This window comes from Epinephelus fuscoguttatus, linkage group LG1 (genome assembly GCF_011397635.1).
Source record: "Epinephelus fuscoguttatus linkage group LG1, E.fuscoguttatus.final_Chr_v1".
In the NCBI taxonomy this organism is placed as follows: domain Eukaryota; kingdom Metazoa; phylum Chordata; class Actinopteri; order Perciformes; family Serranidae; genus Epinephelus; species Epinephelus fuscoguttatus.
Genome location: NC_064752.1, coordinates 52,557,094 through 52,578,823, shown reverse-complemented (window position 1 = coordinate 52,578,823; position 21,730 = coordinate 52,557,094). Strand labels below are relative to the sequence as shown.

General features: G+C 41.5%; 1 protein-coding gene across 1 annotated transcript in view; it reads left to right on the top strand.

The window, feature by feature from the left end:
• The window catches only part of LOC125886092 (dihydropyridine-sensitive L-type skeletal muscle calcium channel subunit alpha-1-like), a 542,543-nt gene that overhangs the window by 106,444 nt on the left and 414,369 nt on the right, over positions 1–21,730 (top strand). The window lies entirely within an intron of this gene.

The window sequence follows — 21,730 nt, the reverse complement described above, 5'->3', positions numbered from 1 at the left end:
TTTGAAATTCAAACTCTTGCTCTCTATTGGGCGACAGCAACCAGGTTCAGGTGGAGTCAGAAGGAACCCCCTATGTCGTCTCTGAGACTTTAATTGCCGCTGCACGCTGACGCCCCTCGCGATCCCCGAGTGACAAGCTGCTGGAAGGAAGCCAAAGCTTTCTGTGCGCAAGTTACTGCTAGGGAGCACCTCAAACGTTTGAATTTAACCGACCTAGGCCGCCCCTTTTGTTTTTTGACTCGCTGGACGAGGAAAGACACTTTTTCTTTTGTTTTTAACACTCCACGGAGCACCAGAGGAACGCTGCGCAACCCCGCCGTTCCTCAGCATCTGCAGATTTTGGAGAACCCCTTTTTTCTCCCGAGGAAGATGGAGTAACCGAGGCCCCGTTTCTTCAACCGAGTCGACTCAGCTGATCCCTCTTCTGCCACACCGAGGACAGCATCTTTCATTCCGCTGTAGGACGCTACAGCGGCCCGTGCACTCATTCCACAGCAACAGATGGGACACACGTTGTCGCGCTGGCGACTCAAGTAAGAGAGCTTCTGTCTGGGCAGAGACTTTATATATAGCGTGTGACTTAAGAGTGACTTTAACTGTGATTTTGTGAACTTTGAGGACAGCCATTCTCTTTCTCTCTACCTCTCTTCCTTCACACACACACACACACACACACACACACACACACACACACACACACACACACACACTTGCATGCTTTGATTTGTTGCTTCTGGAAAGTCAGTTTAGTGTAGTATGTTTATTAAGTGAACAGCTTGTAATTGTTGAATCATAATTGTTTAATAAACATTTGTGACTTTACTATAGGAGTCCTCTGTGGTGATTTGTGCATTGTTTTGTATCAATAACTGATTGTGATGGTCAGTGTTCGGGTTCCCGCCTTCTAATTATTTGATTGTTAATATTCACCTATATTAGCAAACTGAGATGAGGATTTTTCCCTTTTTGTCTAAAAACCGGTTGGTCACTGATCCCTGAATCCAGGGTGGTGCCCCGGAATTATTAATACATATTAATAATTTAATTTCTTAACTATTTACCATTGGTAATTAATAATCAATAACCAACTTGCCTTTAGCAAATCCTTACATTTATATCTTCATAATCGACGCCAGTATGTCAGTATCAGTGGATGCCGATCTGATTATCTGATTGTTGAGAAAGGAGTACCTCAAGGGTCATCTCTAGGTCTGCTCCTTTTCTCCATTTTTATTAACGATCCTCCGAGAAGTTACTCCAACTTCCATATGCTGATGACACTGTAATTTATACATCTAATGTAAACAGAACTGTAGTTGAAAGATCTTTACGATGTGGAGTTGCCTCTATTCAGAAGTGGTTGTCATCCAACAAACTGCTACTGAACAAAAACAAGTCTTGCAGTATGTTGTTTGGTAGTAGATCAGGTCTTGGTGACTTTACAAATTGGTGTATCTCTTTTAATGATGGATCATCCCTTGAACATCTTGGTTAAATATCTTGGTCTCTGGATTGAGCCAATGCTCTCTTTCAAACAACATATTGACTTAATAATTAATAAATTAAACTGCAATCTAGCTATACTGTATCATTCCAAAAATTGCTTTTACTTCCAAACAAGGAAGAGAATTTATTATTAAAATTATTAAATTTTTTTTATTATTATTAAAAACGCATTAGGGCTTTTAGAAATGGATTTGTCTCCTTAAGTGAAATCAAATTGTTTTTTTGTTTGTTTTTTTTTTTAGTTTCTGGTCTTGATGCTCTGGCATGTGGCCTTTGTGCCCTTAAAAAGATTACCTTGCTGCAGGCCAAATGGCTTTGCCCCTGAAAAGGTACAATTTCAGCCCTGCTACCAAGTACGATTTCTCTGTTATGCAATGTTTTTTTGATGGTGATGTTTTTACGCACACACCCATAGACCAGAGAAATGGAATACACAGTAGTCCTCTAAATATGCTTAACATTTCAGCAATGTAACCATGTTTGTAGTTTGCTTAAAAATAACCAGAATAAAATATAGTAATGATCATAATAACAAAGAGCCACAAAAGCTACTTCTATCAAGTGCATTTAACCATCTGGATACAACCAAGCTTATTTATTATTAAATAAACAATACCTAGGCTCTATCAATAAATTTGGTGATTAACTTTTTGTCAACTGGCTCAGTAATTAAGCAAGGGAGTGAAGGTGAATTTGCAGGTCCAACAACTGTGCCGCTCTGCACACTACAGATGTTAATAAAAATGCAGTTACAGATGCAGCCACTTCAAATTTCCCACGCCATCTGCAAGCCCTCCGGATGCCTGCCAACTTCCAGCCAACTTCCAGCCAAATACCACCCCCCCCCACCACCTTTCTGGGGGTGTGCCTAGATTCCATTGTAACACACCCATTTATTCAATTATAAGGTGTCACAATGAGATGGCGCTTCCTTCACAGAAACACCAAAACTAACAAAGGTTTAGAGGTGCTTGTTCTTTACCTACAGTAGTAGTATTTCCATTCTATGCTACATTATATATCTACTCCACTGTCTCAGATGTGAATAATACACTTTTATTGTACTACTTTAATCTTAAAGATTTATTTTGGCCACGTGACCGGCTGGACAAGATGGGGGCTTAGGCCTTTTGCTCTCGACCTACCCTCCCCATATTTGACTAGTTTATCCCACCAAATCTCTTTTTTTGACACACTAAGTATTTTGTTAACCTTTTAAGGCAAAAATGACTGACTCTGGAAAGAAATTCGGCCCAAGTGGAGCCCCCTCGAAGTCTATCAAGGGGACTCGTGGTGCTGAACTTGAAGCTATCATAGACATGCTAATGGAGAAGCAACGGGAATATCTGGAACCCCAGCTTGCTCAGCTCCACGAAATGGCCAAATGCACCGACGGAAAGCTAAGCGCCATCCAGACTGAACTGGCCTCACTTTTGGGGAGTATTCGCATAATAAAAGCGGATGTTTCGGCTCTGAAGTGCACTGTGAAGGACAACTCGACGGTCGTAGCCAGCCATGACGCAGCACTACAGGCGCTGGAAATTAAAATGGCAGACATGGAAGATAGGAGCAGACGCTGCAACATTCGCATCATCGGCTTGAAAGAAGGAGCTGAGGGGTCTAACGCTGTGCAGTATTGTCACCGAGTGGTAGTGTGTGACTGGCAGTGTGTAACACCACGTTTTCTGTTGAGGAGCACACCAAACAATGCCAGGGGAGGATTTGATAAAAAAATACTTTATTACAAGAGATGGCTAAAATAATTTAAAATACAGGTGCTCCTAGGAGCAGTCTGAAAAGAGTCCAAAGAAGCTATTACACAAACTGTCCACTGGCTCCACAAATCGTAGGTGGGGGAGTCCTCCGCTGCAGACTCCTGTAGCGTGGGGGCCAACAGCCTTAGAAAGAAGATAAAATATCCGTCAGGGTAATCACTACCCTATCAGTCTTATATTGTTGGAGTTTTCTGAACAAAAGCACTAAATTTGGATGGGAAAGAGAAAATATAAACCACAGCAACCTGAAAATCAAACGCAAATGAAACTAAATAAATAAACAAATCACTCCAAAGAATAAATTCACTGCAACTCAAAATAAGCCAAATTAATGAAATTGTCCCAATGAAGACCGATGGCAGGATGCCCAAGTGGTGTTGTTTTTCTTTGTCTCGGATAAGAGTTGTAATAAAACAATCTGCACAAACAGCTAACAGGTGATTTCTCCTTCAATACTCGTCGTAATGGAAGTAGAGGGGTACTTATCTGAGGAAGGGTGTAACACGTCCCCACCCTTCTGCTTTTATCCACGGCTCTCCCCTCACACCATGTATCCCGGCCTCTCACTGGCGTGCAGGCAACCGGACCCTCTGTGCAGCGGCAGCGGCTTCCTCCGTCCGGTAGCAGGTATACACGTTCTCTGTAGCACTCGCCTCTCTTGCACTGTTCCCCCGAACCTGGAACACGATGCCTCCGTGCTGCAACAGCCGTACGACCAGGATCTCCTTTACAGCGTCTGTCACCGTGCGCCCGCTTGCCGTCAGCCCCACTGCTCTGTCTGCCGCTCTTCTCCCCATCTCTCTGTGAGAGAGAGAAAAAAGGGAAAAAAAAGACCCAACTACCCACACCTGTGTCTTAATTACACACCAGCTGCGCAATGAGAGAGAGGTGTGCCCATCAATTAAGGTGACGATCAGCGCGCGCACACACACACCTAGTCACCCTATGACAGTATCTCTCTCTGTCACTCCCGAAATGGTTCCCTTCCCTCCAGGATGAGACGCCAGAGATTATGCGGGCTCACCGTATCTTCAATGGTCGCTCCATCGGGGACAGGCACCGCACTCTCATATTCAATGTCCTGTGTTACACAACCGGCCAGGGCATCCTCCAGGCCACAAGGACGGAACCAGTCACCATCGACAGCAGGAGAGTGAGATTCGCCGCCAACTACAGCAACTATACAGTCAAATGCAGCCAAGCTTTTGCTCGGGCGATGGACACCGCACGATACAGGGGGATTGAGTTTTTTCTTCTCTACCCAGCGAGTTTGAAGATCAAAGATGGACCGGACTACTACTACTACTACTACTACTACTACTGTTCAACAGCCCCGGAGAGGCGGAGGATTTTCTCAACTCCCTATCCATAGCGACGCAGGAGCGTCCTCTCCGGGCCCCGGTCAGCGAGGCAGTCAGCTGCCATACCCGCGGAAACGCTGCACAAGCGGCTTCGGAGGATAACTGATTTCGCCCGCCTGTTGGATCACCTTGGTGTTGTGGCTGATGGCCAGACTTGAGTCTACAATCATAACTCATCGATATTAGACTGCATGCCCTTAGGCTGGCTCGTGGGCTTCGGCTACTCCGAACCAGCTGACTTTTTCCGGTTCACCGGGAATTATCACTCACCGATTTTGCACCAGATAGTAGCCGCAGCCCCGGCTTAATGTTGGGCTCTTAACTGCATGATATGAGGGACGGATGACTGAACCTTTTTCTTTCCAACTATTCACTTTTTTATCATCATCAGTTGCACAAGCCCGCTCAAGCTGTGGGAGTTTTATGGACGCTGAGTGAAGGTAATATGCATATGGATAATTTCGTTGTTTTATTTCTAGTGTTGAGTTGGCGCAACTGCCCCATTTTATCCCAGTGTATAATTATTAACGTGCTGTATACAAGTCCCGTGTATTCATACAGTTGTTGTTTATGTTACAGCTAGAGGGATGAGTGATTTAACTGGTTTTGCACTGGGTACTTCGCTTCTATATTCTTAGTGTGACAGAGTTGTTGGGTACAGCGTCATTAGTACAATGCCTTTTCTTTCCTTTTTTAAAAAAAACTTAGCCTAAATCTTATTTTGTTTATTTATTTACTTTAGTTATGAATTCTTTTTCTTTAGAAAACTGCGGGCCTCTGCATATTTCTACAGGCTCCTCCAGACAGTCCTTGGTTATAAAATTGGTTCAGTTGGTTGGTTGGTTTAATGTCGCAATAGGATGGTGGTTTTAAACTTCCTGCTCTGTATGCTTCTTCATATGTGCTGTGTGACAAAGTTTTGTTAATATGTGAGCATAGGTTGCTCCCTTTTTTTTCCTTAAAGCACTGTATTAGCTATCACACATATCAGGTGCCTATCATTTTTATTTAATTATATGTACATTGCATTTTTTATTTTTCACTCGTACTCGTACTCATACTCGTCGTCCTCCGCTTATCTGGGTCCGGGTCGCGGGGCAGCAGCCTCAGCAAAGAAGCCCAGACAGTCCTCTCCCCAGCCACTTCCGTCAGCTCTTCCGCGGGAACTCCGAGGCGTTCCCAGGCCAGCCGGGTGATGTATTTTTTTTATTTTTTATTTTTTTTTAATTTTCTTTATTTTTAATCGTATTGCTGAGGCAGCTAACACCATATATGGCAAGGAACCGCTCTGATTTGGTTTGTGCGGCACTGGTGCACCATTGTTTTTTGTTCATTTTAATGATAAAGCAGATTTAGGTACCTTACCTCATATTTGCTCTTTATGGTACCATCCCATATGACTGAGGCAATATCAAGAAATGGTGGGATAACTATGCTGGATTGCTTTGTACTGTGACTTAAACTTGGGGAGGTGGAATGGGTCATGACTGATCTACTGCTGACCAATTTCCATCCATGGTCACCGAACTTAGTAAGAGGGAGGGTTTAACAGTTAGGGCTTGTTCTAGCTCTCTTGGGTGGGTGGATGGGTGGGTGGGAAGGCAGGGACCTTTTGTTATTTTTTTTTTCTCTGTTATTGCTTCTTTTTGTTTTATCACGTGGAACAGTTTGCAGGACAAGTTTATATGTGAGCTTATTTTTTGGTTTGTGAGGAAAGAGCCTAATTGGACGCTAGTGATTGTTTGTTTCTGGGTGTTTTGTGGTGTGGTCACGGGCACTGTGCATATGTTTTTACTGGCTTTCACCTTTGAGAACAAGGCTTTGGATTATGACTGAGCTTAATATCTTGAGTTGGAACTCAGGGGGTCAGAATATCCCACACAAAAGAGTCAGCACACTGGGCTTATTACGCAGGAGAAAAATTGACATCGCATTATTGCAGGAGACACATCTTTTGGCTGGTGATGTGAGGCGCCTTGCAGATAAAAACTATCATGTAATAGCTTCTTCGTCGTGCACAAAGACCAGGGGTGTAGCTATTGTAGCCAGACGTAACCTTAAGTTTAAGATCCAGGACATGTGGTTGGATACAGTGGGCAGGCTGGCTATTGCCAAAGTGGAGGTTAGTGGCAGGAAAATTGCCTTTATATCTTTATATGCACCAAATGTTTTTGACAAAAGCTTTTACTGCAGCTTGACAAATACTATGCTGGAATTGAGTGAGTACTCGTTTATAGTGGGGGGAGACTTTAATGCGGTTTGGAACTTAACTGATGATAAGACAGGCAAATTTGAGATGAGAGACCAGAAACTGCCATCTTCTGCTTTACGGAAATGGGAAAATAGCATGGGGCTTACAGATCTATGGCGATTAACCAATCCAACAGTTAAAGATTACACTTTTTTTCTGCCCGACACAAATCTTCAAGAATTGATTACATTTTTGCAACCCCTAAATTTTTTCAAGGCATCCATAATGTTGTGCTGTTTCCCATGGCCCGGTGTACTGTGTACAGTGATGTTTAGTAGCGTATCCTCTCGTGCACCAAGGTGGCGCTTTAACAATACTCTGCTTAAACAGGAGGAATTTAAAGCACAGTTCGTAGTTAAACTTAAGGAATTCTTAGAGTTTAATATTGGATCAGTTGATGATCCTAGAGTGCTATTAGGGTTGGGTACTGTTCATAATTGAACAGATACGGTACTGGTATCGGTATCCGGAATTCGGTACCGGTACCAAATGGTACCTTATTTCGGTACTTTTTAACCCTATGGGCCCTAGGCCTTTTTGGGGTATTTTTACTGCCTTTACTTTTAAGCCCGTATCGTAGTTATTATAAAGGCTACATGCACATGCTATATCTTGGTTTTTTTTTTTTCAGGACAATGTGGGCTAACCAGATTTGCCATCATTTCATGTTCTTCTATGTGCCTGTATTTTATATTAATTTTTATATCAATGAAAAAAACAAATCTGTGTGCCTAAATTCTTACATTTTTACATGTATCTCACCATAGCAAGTTGGAAAATGGCATATTCTGCCATATCTGAAGAGGGGAGACTCTCTGAAATCTGGCAATATAAGAACCATGATGGTGGGACATTCTGTCACTTCACAGCTGTCCAAAACATGTGGTTTGTGCCAGGCGGACATGTTTGCCAGTATTTTTTCATTATTGCAAGAAATTCCATTGACTCATTCACAAGTCAAAAATGTGTTTTATCTGAAAGAAACATGCAATATGTACATCTAAGATCATAGAAAAATAGTCAACCAAGTGCAATGATGTCCTCCAAGATAATATTTGTTTTTCAGTTTCAGTTATATACTGGGGAGACATTTTGGGCATTGGGGGGGGGGGCGGGCACGCACGCACGCATCCCCCTCAATGTATATGGTGACTACGGCCCTGTCAGCATGCATTAGGCTGCAGTTGTCTGGGTGCGCAAAGGTGAAGTGGCTGGTCTTGTCATACAAAGTTTGATACTTGAAAGCTGGACTACAAATGTGGATAGACAGGGAGAAACTCATGCAAGCCTAAGACGTGGTAAGATACGATATTCCTCACTATATGAAGTGACTGACAACAAGATCTGTATCATGGATTATAAAGAAATTCGTCAGGTTTTTATTTTGTAGACAATTGATCTGTATTTATAGCGTGATGGGATGACAGCACAATGATGTGTGTGGTCCTGCGCTTTCATGTGATATGCGTGGCATTTCTGTGCGAGCCTGCGTTCACAAGTAATCCATCCAAGAGTAATGTGTGTGCAAAGCTGTATGAAAGCTCTGTTATACATAATTTTATTGTAATTTTATCAATTTTTTTTCGCTGTGAAAACATTGGACTACCGACAAGTGCTTGGCCTTGTCGGAAAGCTACAATTCTGCTGTGTCCGCTGATATGCGTGGCTTCTCGCTATGACGCACGGTTGTGGAGAAAATCCACAGAGAAGAACGGGTGTGAATTTGGACGCACTATGCGTCATTCGGGCCCATAGTCTAAACTTCTCAGTTTCAACATTTTATTAAGAACATTTAGGAACAGTGCTGCACGTTCACTTTTGTCTGCACATTGTTTTTGTCGCTATTGTTGTTGAGTCTGCGGTGCGAGTCATGCACTCTTGCTCCGCCTCCACCTCAGGTACCGAAATTCGGCACTGTTTCATTTTAAGTGAATCGGTACTCGGTAGTACCGACGTGAATCGGTACCAAGTACAAAAAGTACCAAGTTTCGGTACCCAACCCTAAGTGCTATGGGACTCAATTAAAGGTTTTATCAGAAGCAACACTACATTATTCGCCTCTAACCAACATAAAACGCGACAATCTAAGTTACAAGAATTGGAAAAAGATCTTGAGAAACTAGAATCCACACTCTCGTCTAACTATTCAGAACAAATAGCTTTACAACGTGAAGTGGTCAAAAAAGAAATTAATATTATTCTCAAACAGCAATCAGAGTTCTTAATTCACAGAACCAGGCAAAAATATTATTTCCACGGATCAAGGCCCAGCCACCTACTGGCAATGAGAATCAGATCAAACGAACAATTCTCAAATATCTCGACTATCAAATCACAGACAGGAGCTATTGCTACTGAGCCAATACAGATCAACAACACCTTTTGGAATTTTTATTCGGACCTTTACAAATCGGACAAATCGCCTTTTGGGACATTCTCGGCCCTTTACTCCTTAGTATGATCCATTTTTCAGTAGATCCATTTTTTACGTCCAGGGACGTAAATATCGCAGTAATCTCCTTACTACTAAAAAAGGACAAAAATCCAACAGAGTGCGGTAATTATAGGCCCCTTAGTCTGCTAAATGCTGATGTTAAAATCTATGCCAAGTTACTTGCTCTCCGCCTACAGACTCATATGTCATCGCTAGTAGTCTAGCAGCAGGGGCCCTCAGATTTTGAGGTACCCCTACCCGAGGTAGAACAAAACACAACAATGTTTTTTTAAATCTTCAGGGTCTCCCATTCATGAAATGGATTGTCTTCAACTTTTATTTTGGGGCAAAATTATTTTTGGGGGCATTCTTTACAACTACCCCAATCTCTGAAAAAGGGACAAATCAGGCCAGTTCGGATAAGGGAAATATGACAAAAAAGCCAATTTCTTGAGAATGCTCACTCCTTTCCTCATAATATTTGCTGAAGTATAAAACAAGTGTCTGCCCTACATCACAAAAGAGTCAGAAAGTAATTCACTTTAAAAAATCCTGAAATATAACCCTGAAAACATGGCTTTAATTTAGGCGGAAATTGCATTTTTGTGATAATAAGAAAAGAGGGCTTCTTTACTTTTCTCTTATTTAACAGAAAATCATAAAGTCCTGTCAAATACACTGTTACTGTATTGTCTAAGGTGGTTTTGAAAAATAACCATTGGTTGTTTGGAGATACCTAGTACAGTTTTGTTGTAAATGAGGTTTCTATAGGTAAACCCCTTCTCTAAAAACAGCCAAATTAGGTCATTCCGAATGAGGAATGGGTGGCATAGCCTATCAGTTAAGAATGCTTAATCTGATGGTCATCACACTTGGGGAAGAAAAGACCAGCTGATTGAAAGGTTGAGATGTGTATAATACAGTCCTGTCAAGACCTTAAACATGAGTTTTATCAGTGGCAAGTTATGGGAAGTTTTATCCAGGGAGAAGAGATTCATTCTTCGGAATAGGGGAAGGGCAACATAAAACCACGTCATTTATTAATGGAAATCTATTTTGATCAGATTTACAATTTCAGTAGTCAGAACAATCTGTTCTACACACTCAAACAGAAAGTGTATTAATAAATTAATTTAGCTGGGAATTATAAGGCTCTGAATACAGACAAGTGCTGCACACTTACAGTACACTTACAGTAAGTGTAACAGTAACAGTCAGTGTGGGGGCGGGGCTACTGATGGTCAGTTATTTTAAATCACAACATACAGCTCTGCTGAGGAGAAACATGAAATGCGCTGGAAACAAAAGGAACCACCAACCTAATGGCAAATAACAGGTAAGACAAATGTGCAAATGACATATTCCTTCATATTTTTAGATTAAAGAATAGTTTGTTTTATTTGCAAGATAGATTGGAAGTTGTAAGTCACTGGCAGGTGTTCTGATCTAGGCTGACAGAGGCTAGCATGAGTTAGCAGTTGTGTGTGTGTGAGTGGGGGTATGTTTATGATGGAGAGAGAGACTTGGGCCAAAAATTGGCCACATAAAACTACTGTATTTTCCATATTTTCCAGAGTTTACTGTAATAATGGAGCCAACAGAGCCAGCACAGTCAGGAAGCCAGTGACAGTCATATCCTTTGAAAAAACTGTCTTAGTTAATTCTTCAGTTAGTTCAGTGAAAGCTCTTTCATGTTCGTTTAACTTCTTTTCTGACAGATATTTATTTCTGGCTGCTGAAATGTTTCTTTCTGAAATGTAGTGTCCAAGACAGCTTCTGTGATACTTGGCATCATAAGCAAATAAATCTGGATGGGTGAGCATACGATGATGTACTTTTTCATCATGCCTCTCTGAAGCTGCACTGAGGACCTTTGACCTTGTGCTTTCACCTGTACCAGTACTTATAGGCGTCAGGCCTTCTCCCTTTGTGGCTTTCTGGCTGCAAATGAAACACTGGGTGCGAATGTCAAATCCAGTTTCTCTGGTCAGTCGTTTCCTTGTGTACTGATCCTTGGCTGGTTCTTGCTCACTGGCCGTAGGCTTATAGTTATGTGCATTGGAATAACTGGCCCTACATGATCTGTGATATGAAACCTTAACCTTGAAGGACAGTATGTCGTCAGAGTGGGGATAGTCGCAGGACCTCATCACCTCGTTCCTCAGCAGCCTTAAGTATTGTTTTGAGTCCTTGCAAGGTGGGGTTCTTGACGTGTGGATTATTCTTATCTCCTTGTAGGGCACTTTCACATATTAAACACAGCTTTTCGTCCAGTGTCTGTGAATGTGGCTGGCTTCCTGACTGCGCTGGCTCTGTTGGCTCCATTATTACAGTAAACTCTGGAAAATATGGAAAATACAGTAGTTTTATGTGGCCAATTTTTGGCCCAAGTCTCTCTCTCCATCATAAACATACACACACTCACACACACACACAACTGCTAACTCATGCTAGCCTCTGTCAGCCTAGATCAGAACACCTGCCAGTGACTTACAACTTCCAATCTATCTTGCAAATAAAACAAACTATTCTTTAATCTAAAAATATGAAGGAATATGTCATTTGCACATTTGTCTTACCTGTTATTTGCCATTAGGTTGGTGGTTCCTTTTGTTTCCAGCGCATTTCATGTTTCTCCTCAGCAGAGCTGTATGTTGTGATTTAAAATAACTGACCATCAGTAGCCCCGCCCCCACACTGACTGTTACTGTTACACTTACTGTAAGTGTACTGTAAGTGTGCAGCACTTGTCTGTATTCAGAGCCTTATAATTCCCAGCTAAATTAATTTATTAATACACTTTCTGTTTGAGTGTGTAGAACAGATTGTTCTGACTACTGAAATTGTAAATCTGATCAAAATAGATTTCCATTAATAAATGACGTGGTTTTATGTTGCCCTTCTCCTATTGGGAAGAATGAATCTCTTCTCCCTGGATAAAACTTCCCATAACTTGCCACTGATAAAACTCATGTTTAAGGTCTTGACAGGACTGTATTATACACATCTCAACCTTTCAATCAGCTGGTCTTTTCTTCCCCAAGTGTGATGACCATCAGATTAAGCATTCTTAATTTATAGGCTGTGCCACCCATTCCTCATTCGGAATGACCTAATTTGGCTGTTTTTAGAGAAGGGGTTTACCTATAGAAACCTCATTTACAACAAAACTGTACTAGGTATCTCCAAACAACCAATGGTTATTTTTCAAAAACACCTTAGACAATACAGTAACAGTGTATTTGACAGGACTTTATGATTTTCTGTTAAATAAGAGAAAAGTAAAGAAGCCCTCTTTTCTTATTATCACAAAAATGCAATTTCCGCCTAAATTAAAGCCATGTTTTCAGGGTTATATTTCAGGATTTTTTAAAGTGAATTACTTTCTGACTCTTTTGTGATGTAGGGCAGACACTTGTTTTATACTTCAGCAAATATTATGAGGAAAGGAGTGAGCATTCTCAAGAAATTGGCTTTTTTGTCATATTTCCCTTATCCGAACTGGCCTGATTTGTCCCTTTTTCAGAGATTGGGGTAGTTGTAAAGAATGCCCCCCAAAAATAATTTTGCCCCAAAATAAAAGTTGAAGACAATCCATTTCATGAATGGGAGACCCTGAAGATTTAAAAAAACATTGTTGTGTTTTGTGGTATCTCGAAAACTAAAGCCTTTTTTGAGGACTTGCTGCTAGACTATAGTTCATTGTGACCAGACTGGCTTTATTTGATCGCGATTAGCCTCCGACAATGTCTGTTGACTGCTTCACGTAATCAATTCCGCATTGGACATCAAAGCCCCTGTAGCTGTTTTATCTCTTGACGCAATGAAGGCATTCGACCGTCTCGAGTGGACCTTCCTTTGGTCGGTTCTAAACAAGATGGGGTTTGGAGAGGACTTTATAAAATTAATAAAGCTGCTTTATTCCAACCCCTCAGCGATGGTGCTTACGGGCAATATTTGCTCCCCTTTATTCCCAGTATCTAGAGCTTCTCGCCAGGGCTGTCCATTAAGCCCCGGTCTGTTTGTGCTTTCACTTGAGCCCTTGGCTCAGATGATTTGGCAAACGTCCATAATTAGACCCATTACTGTACAAGACACACAACACCACCTGGCACTTTATGCTGACGATATTTTAGTCTTTCTCGAAGATCCGTCACAGTCCCCACCCCACCTTTTGTCAATATTAGATGAGTTTGGGGCCATATCTGGATTCAAGGTAAATTGGTCGAAGTCAGCGCTTCTGCCGCTAAATGAAGCAGCTAGGACCGCTGTTCTGCCGGCTAATATTCCTACAGTTCAGCATTTCAGGTATTTGGGTATTGAAATGTTCCCCTCGTTGAATCACACTAACACAATTACACTGAGACATTAAAACAAGATTTTTAGTGATTTGGAGAGATGGGCAGCTCTCCCCAGTTCGCTACAGGCATGAATCTCGATTATCAAAATGAATGTATTGCCTAGAGCAAATCCTTTTTTTTTTTTTTTTTTATTTACAGTTGAGGAGCTCTCTCAAAGCGCATGGTGTACCCTGGCAGCATCTGCTGCCCACACATTCTCTTCATGAGCTTATTGTCACAAAGAGAGGCATGCGGGGTATGGTTTCCATCTTATACCAATACTTTATTGAAGCTTCATATAAAACACTCCTACTTGACAGACTATGGAGGGGAGATGCACTTGGGCTGGCCCAGGATTTTGATTGGAGTAGGGTGTGGGTTAATATTAAATTAGCCTCTCGAAATCCAGACCACCAGCAGATTCATTACAACTTTGTCCACAGAACTTACCTAACTCCTCGCAAATTATATCTTATGAAAATGATCACTGACCCCTCGTGCACCTTGTGCACATTAAATGCTCCCGGCACATATCTCCATATGGTGTGGGAGTGTCCTCCTGTTGCCCAATTCTGGCAGAATGTGGCCACCAAGCTGTCGACACTCGTAGCAGAAACAGTGCCTGTGACCATACCAGTTTTGTTACTGAATGATATTTCCTCACTTCAGGTTACTAAATATCAGAAGCGTATAGTACTTGCAGGCTTAACAGCCATGAAGAAAATGATTGCGGTAAGGTGGAAGCATCCACAAACTCTGACCATCAGACAGTGGACTCTAACTTTCCTGGACGTTACTTACATGGAGCTATCTACAGCTTGAATAAATGGGGCCTCAGAAGTGAATGTGGCTCACATTCAGCTGAAACACTGAAACGTCTATTGTGATTTTGGTACCTGCTATAATCTATATGTCCTTTTATTTAAATGTATTGTTATTATTTATTTATTTATTTATTTATTATTATTTATTTATTTTGTTGTTTTTGTTTTTGTTTTTAGTTTTTGTAATGTTATTCTTTCTCTGTCCTGTCAGTTTGTTTGGTCCTGCTGGGTTTGGTTTGGGAGGGGGGAAGGGAGATGATGTTGCGATATGTTCATTGACTGTACATCATTATGTTGTTTTTCTGTTGTCAATTTTAGAACTGAAAAATAAATACAACAAACTGATTAAAAAAAAAAAGATTTATTTTGGCCTATTAGTTACAGTACTTTTGTACAATAATATAAATTTGTTGCTAGATTATATTATTACACATAACAATAAGCGACCCAGCAGTATTTAAGTTCATAAAATGACCTTAAGCTGCTGCAGCATCAGTGTTATAAACACATTAGTTATTAAGGAAAACCTAACATGTTGTTTATAATGTGAAGAACTGTAAAATGTCCCTTTTATGACGTAGTTCAGAAATCGACAGTGATGATGTGTTGTTGAATGTTTGCATCACAAGTTCGTATAACCCACTCAGTGTGATGATCTGAGTGACTGGGAAACCTATTCAAATGGAAACACTCACCCAATCAGAGGGAATGAAAAGGTTCATGGGAATGCTAATTATGTGTTTGAGCTCTCTCACCTTCCAAAATAAACAGGACCACATTATGTCGCGTTAGTGAAAGCACTCCACTCCTTTTCAGTTAAACTCTGCAGGCTACATGCGGCTTGACCATCGTTGCGGCTCCATGTGGGAATGAAATGCCAATTTTAGTAGGGATGCACCGAATATATTCGGTCGAATATTGCAAAAAAACACACACATTCGGTATTTGGTGGAATAAGTGAAAAGCAAGGCCGAATAATAGCAGCATGTTTTGATACGCAATCAAACAGCGTGCGGTGACGGACGGAGTAAAATGCTGGCAGTGTGGCGATATTTCAAAGTGTTGGAGAGTGATAGAAGAAAAGCGGTTTGCAAAGAATGTAATACTGAACTATCTTGAGTAGTGTTGCAGAGTATACTGGTACCAACGGTAGGCCGCGGTACTAAAACACCACTGTACATATGATACCATAATGTTGGAGTACCGTAGTACTACGGTACCTCAGGTACCACTACTGTGGGATAAGTTCAAAGTCCAGTCGCAAGAGGGTGAGTGTCCATGCGCCGTCCAATAACAGCGCATGCTGGCCACCTGGCACTCAACATGCTGCTGCAGTGACATTTCAGGTATTAGCTGAGCTACTGAGTATCTGTAAGCAGTGAAAGTTATTTTTTTTCTTTTTACTTGTAGGCTAGATTTGTTTATATATGCTACAGTGATTTGTTTTCCACAAAGAAGGTGCACAAACCTCACCGCACTTAAGGGACTGTTCTTAACTTGTCAGAGGAGGTGGGTGGCTGGTTGATTTTCGGTTGATTTTTATTTAATTTATTTATTTTTTTCGATCCCCGCTATGTTAATCACTTATTGATGCCGTTTTTGAAATATGAATAAGTCAATAAGTAATTTATTCCATTGAAATATCATTGATGTATTATACAAAAGTGATTCATCTTTTTATAAATGACAAAAGGCACATCTGCCTCATTTTCGCTGTGGTATCGTGATACTTTCACTGATATCGTGGGTCCCAATTTTGGTACTGTGACAACCCTAATCTGGAGGGGTTTCATCTGCAAAAACTAATGAAAAACTAAACAACGGCATTCGGTATTTGGTACTCAGTATTCGGCCAAGCGTTTAATTTTATTCGGCTTCGGCCACAAATTTTCATTTCGGTGCATCCCTAAAGTTCAGCATCAATCAATCAATTTTATTTATAAAGCCCAATATCACAAATCACAATTTGCCTCACAGGGCTTTACAGCATACAACATCCCTCTGTCCTTTGGACCCTCACAGCAGATAAGGAAAAACTCCCCCCAAAAAAACGTTTAACAGGGGAAAAAAACGGTAGAAACCTCAGGAAGAGCAACTGAGGAGGGATCCCTTTTCCAGGACGGACAGACGAGCAATAGATGTCGTACAGAACAGATCAGCATTATAAATTAACAGTAATCCGTATGACACAATGACACAGAGAGAGAGAGAGAGAGAGAGAGAGAGAGGGTGGGTGGGTGGGTGCCCGGTGTATTATAGGGGGGTCCTCCAGCAGACTAGGCCTAAGTCAGCCTAACTAGGGGCTGGTACAGGGCAAGCCTGAGCCAGCCCTAACTATAAGCTTTATCAAAGAGGAAAGTCTTAAGTCTAGTCTTAAATGTGGAGACGGTGTCTGCCTCCCGGACTGTAACAGGAAGATGATTCCACAGGAGAGGAGCCTGATAGCTGGCTCTGGCTCCTGATCTACTTTTGGAGACTTTAGGGACCACGAGTAACCCTGCGTTCTCAGAGCACAGTGTTCTGGTGGGATAATAAGGCACTATGAGCTCTCTAAGATATGATGTAGCTTGACCATTTAGAGCTTTATAAGTTAACAGTAGTTCAGTTCTGGATTTTACAGGGAGCCAGTGCAGAGAAGCTAAAACAGGAGAAATATGATCTTGTTTCTTAGTTCCTGTTAGTACACGTGCTGCTGCATTCTGAATTAGCTGGAGAGTTTTACTTACACTTACTAGAGCTACCTGATAATAGAGAGTTACAGTAATCCAGCCTTGGAGGTAACAAGCGTGGACTAATTTTTCTGCATGTTTTCGGGTCAGGATAGGCCTAATTTTCGCAATATTACGCAGATGAAAAAATGCAGTCTGTGAGGTTTGTTGTAAATGAGAATTAAGACAAATCTTGATCAAATGTTATTCTGAGGTTTCTTACGGTAGTGCTAGAGGCCAGAGAAATGCCATCTAGAGAAACTACAGTACAGGCCAAAAGTTTGGACACACCTTCTCATTCAATGCGTTTTCTTTATTTTCATGACTATTTACATTGTAGATTCTCACTGAAGGCATCAAAACTATGAATGAACATATGTGGAGTTATGTACTTAACAAAAAAAGGTGAAATAACTGAAAACATGTTTTATATTCTAGTTTCTTCAAAATAGCCACCCTTTGCTCTGATTACTGCTTTGCACACTCTTGGCATTCTCTCGATGAGCTTCAAGAGGTAGTCTGTATACGCTTCCACACAGTCCCATCTTTTCCAGTTGCATTGCCCTCACACAGATCTGGTTGAATACAATACAAAATACATACAATTTGTTTCACAAGTGCACTAATCTTGCTAGAAACTACTGAACGACATTCTCATTCTCTCTCTCTCTCTCTCTGTATCCATCAATCTTTTTATTTATTTAATAGTTTATTTGTTTAAGAAGGGACAGTGTACATCAATGAACATTCCTTTTAAAGAAAAAAAAAAGAAAATGTAGATGCACCCAATTGCAGCCAGGGGCTGATTTACATTGGTAGTCCCCCTGTCAGATGTTGTCAGCATAGTTCCTAAAAAGTAACAAAAAAAATCAATACAGTACACATAGAATATGCAATTACAATATAAGATACATTAAAACACATAACAGTCTTATCGTCGCAGTATAGAGTCGGCCAGCGACATATAACAGTAATATTGCGCACATCATGTTGTCTCCAGTGCCTTAAGTATGTGTAAGCTTTATGGCTTGTTTCTGGATGCAACCAAGTAACAAGCAGACAGGGGAAAAGGGGCTGTATGGGGTGTGCGGATAGTGTGTAAGCCTGTAGCAATGAAGAGTCCAGTACATGGATCTTGTTGTAGTTGTGATCAGTTGTGATAGATGACAGTAGTAGATGTAGAGACAGGAAAAAAAAAAGATAAATAAATAATAAACAGCAGCCAGGGGAAAAGAGACTGTTTGGGGTGTGTAGATGGAGTGTAAAACTGTAACAATGCAAAGTCCAGTTCATAGTTCTTGTTGTAGTTGTGATTAATTGATTGTAGGAGTCTGTTATATTGTGAAGTGCATGGTAACTAAACACAGAAAGAAGGAAAGAAAAGACCATAAAAAAATAAATAAATAGGAGAGAGAGAAAAAAGACATATATTGTACAACTCATTAACTGTGGTTACAAAGTTGTGTACTTTTTAGCCACTTCTTTAGATTTGTTTTGAATGTGGCATATGTGTTACAGTCCCGTATCATGGATGGTGTACTCTTCCAGATGTGGCTACCTGCAACTGAAAGTTGTTGGGATTCACAGGACCACAGATGATTTATCATTTGGTAAAATCATCACTGATTTAAAGGCTTTTTCCTCTGCATGCTCTTTGTCTTCAAACAAAGAGAGCTAGGTGACACCCATCTCCACAGGAGGTCTCACCTCACACCTCAGTGAGACACAAGTCTCACAACTTGATTGGACAGTACTGTTACAGTGATGCCCCTCTGTGATGTCACCAAACTCTAAGCTAAGTCTTGCTCCTTTCAAGCTCTCTCTCTTGCTCCAGCTGTTCAACAGCTGCACACCTCTTTTCGGCTGGGCCTGGAACAGCAGAGGCCCAGACCCTTGCTCCATAGCCCCAAAACACTAAAGGGAGGGCAACTGATCACAGACTCTCTTGCAAACACAAGGTTTGCAACTAGCTTTCCAGCAACAAGGAACTAAGTGAGTTAGCACCCAGCGTCTAACTCTGCGAAACCCTGAGCGACCAGCTTCCTCGGAGTTTCACCTTTGGAACAAAGGACCCAACAAAGACTGCACCTGGAACCATCTTCCCAGCCTTCTACTGCCAGCTAACAAAGCAGCACACCACCAAGTGACTCTTTCTCCCATCCATTCAAGGATCGGTAACGTAACAACTGGGCATAGCTTATCACAGCTTCACAGGCTAAGCAAGACTGTTTAACTTGTTGTATGTGATTTGATGCTGTTTACTGAGTATTGTTGTGATAGATTGCAGTTAAGTCATTGATTAGTTGGCTTCGCCAAAGCTAAGTGTTTAGTTTGCTAATACTGTTCACAAACAGATTCTTGCACACAACTAAACAATCTCTGCACTAATCCAGACCGTTTGCAACATACCTCACATTGACACAGACTCATTAACAAATAGGCTTTCAACAGAGCTACACCCAAACAGGCATCTCAAAGTTCATTCATTCATTCATCTTCTAACCGCTTCATCCTCTTGAGGGTCGCGGGGGGGGCTGGAGCCTATCCCAGCTGACTTCGGGCGAGAGGCAGGGTTCACCCTGGACAGGTCACCAGACTATGGCAGGGCTGACACATGGAGACAAACAACCATTCACGCTCACATTCACACCTACGGACAATTTAGAGTCACCAATTAACCTAGTCCCCAATCTGCATGTCTTTGGACTGTGCGAGGAAGCCAGAGTGCCCGGAGAGAACCCACGCTGACACGGGGAGAACATGCAGACTCCGCACAGAAGGGTTCCCACGCCCGGGATCTAACCGGCAACCCTCTTTCTGTGAGGCGAGAGTGCTAACCACCACACCACCGTGCCACCCGCATCTCAAAGTTCCCGCTTCTTTTCCTTTGTCTTTGTCCTGACCACACGGTCAGACAAACACCTCCCCCAAAGCCAGCCTTGATTCGGCCATTTTCGTAGTTCTCTGTTGTCAGCCATTTTGTTTTGTAGGCCAAACGGCTCTTTGATCACCACACCCGCCTTTGTCTTTGTTTCTCTTCTTTCTCTCTCACAGACACACACAACACACATATACACACCACACTTGTATATAGTTAGTTAGTTAGAATTTGTGTGTTTTGGTTTGCTTTGCTAGTTTGTGAATAAATATAATTCTTTGGAATCATGCCTGCTGTCTGTTTAATGTTGCACAAGAGTGAATGAATAGTCAACCTCTGCTGCGTCAAGAACTCCGAAATCCTTCAGGCGTTACTGTTAGTTTTGGTCGTTGTAATTAATTTAATTATTAATCAAACTCCAAATTAATAGTTCAGCCTATTTTATGAGACTGATATCTTTAACTGGCTATCATTTTTCCCTTTACGGGAATGGTGCCCCACGAGGTGATTTAATGTTAATTAAGTCACATTATTTAACATAATTATTAATTATTACTAATAATTATTAATTATTTACGATAGCCAATTAAACCCCAACATATTTGGTGCCCCTTGGTGAGACCTAATGTGTTGACCCCAACACATTTGGTGCCGCCGTGTGAAGCCCAAATTTATGTTCCCAACAAAGTACTGACTGCCTACACGAGGTACGCCTGAGCGGGATTACACAGTCCCCTCTTGTAGTGGCCCTGGTTGTGTAGCTGATGTTTTCATTCTGCTTAACATAAATGGACATTGGGGACGGTGCTAATCCTTTCAAGATTTTATATATTGCGCAGGCGTACTTGAACTTTGTGAAATTATCAGAACTAAGAAGATTATATTTCTGGAGTATGTGGCAGTGGTGATGTGATACGTTTTTTTTGTCCACTATTTTGAGCACTCTTTTGTAGAGAATCAATCTAATTGAGTGCAGCTTTAGTAGTGAATGACCAGTTAGTGAATCCATATTCGATGTGAGAAAAGACCATTGCATGCAACACCCTAGCTGCCGCTGTTGTCAGAGATGGCCTAATTAATTTGAAATTGGAAAGATTGAATTTGATTGTTCTCGAGATCTTTTTAATGTGGCTTTTGAAGGTGAGGGTTGAATCCAGGGTGACCCCTAGATACTTGAACTCACTGACTAGCTCAAGCTGCTCTCCTCCCAGGAAGACACCAGAGTGTGTAAGATTCATGTCTGTCCTGCTTCCAGACTTGAAGATGGGATTAACTATGGCCACCTTCCAAGAGGATGGAAAACCTGAGTGTCGTATGGATAAGTTAAAACAAAGAAGATTGCTGTTTCATTTTCATGGTCTGCCCTGCAAAATAGTGCCCATAATTCGAAAATGACTTGGCAATCTGAGCGGCGCAGGACAGGGACGTCAGTAGCCGCTCTTCTTCAGCTCCGTGCTGACCATGGTGCTACCCATCTAATACAGTAGGGGGCGGTGTGCACATTTGATATATGGATGCATCACAGATCATGGCGCTCCCTGAGATTGTGCTTTCTAAACATCGTAATTTCCCAAAACTGAATAATGGTCTGTTCATTGAGTTAAAAGTCTTGACGAAGAAAATGCAAATAGGTTGATTGATTATTCATTTTAT